Raw genomic sequence first — 607 nt, 5'->3', positions numbered from 1 at the left:
ATTATCTGCATGGGTGGGGGGTCGTCTACAGACTGAACCTCTCATTATTTGTATGGGTGGGGGGGTCATCTACAGACTGAACCTCTCATGATCTCTATGGGTGGGGGAGTCGTCTACAGACTGATTCTCTCATTATCTGTATGGGTGGGGGGGTCATCTACAGACTGAAACTCTCATCATCTGTATGGGTGTGGGGGTGGTCTATAGACTGAACCTCTCATCATTTGTATGGGTGGGGGTGGGGGGGGGTCGTCTACAGACTGAACCTCTCATTATCTGCATGGGTGGGGGGGTCATCTACAGACTGATCCTCTCATTATCTGTATGGGTGGGGGGGTTGTCTACAGACTGAGCCTCTCGTTATCTGTATGGGTTGGGGGGGTCGTCGACAGACTGAAACTCTCATCATCTGTATGGGTGTGGGGGTGGTCTACAGACTGAACCTCTCATCATCTGTATGGGTGGGGGTGGGGGGGTCATCTACAGACTGAACCTCTCATTATCTGCATGGGTGGGGGGTCGTCTACAGACTGAACCCCTCATTATCTGTATGGGTGTGGGGATCGTCTACAGACTGAACCTCTCATCATCTGTATGGTTGGGGGTG

The sequence above is a fragment of the Salmo trutta genome, chromosome 36 (assembly GCF_901001165.1).
Source record: "Salmo trutta chromosome 36, fSalTru1.1, whole genome shotgun sequence".
Taxonomy (NCBI): Eukaryota; Metazoa; Chordata; class Actinopteri; order Salmoniformes; family Salmonidae; genus Salmo; species Salmo trutta.
The sequence above is the reverse complement of the archived record's forward strand: the minus strand, read 5'-3'. Positions refer to the sequence as shown.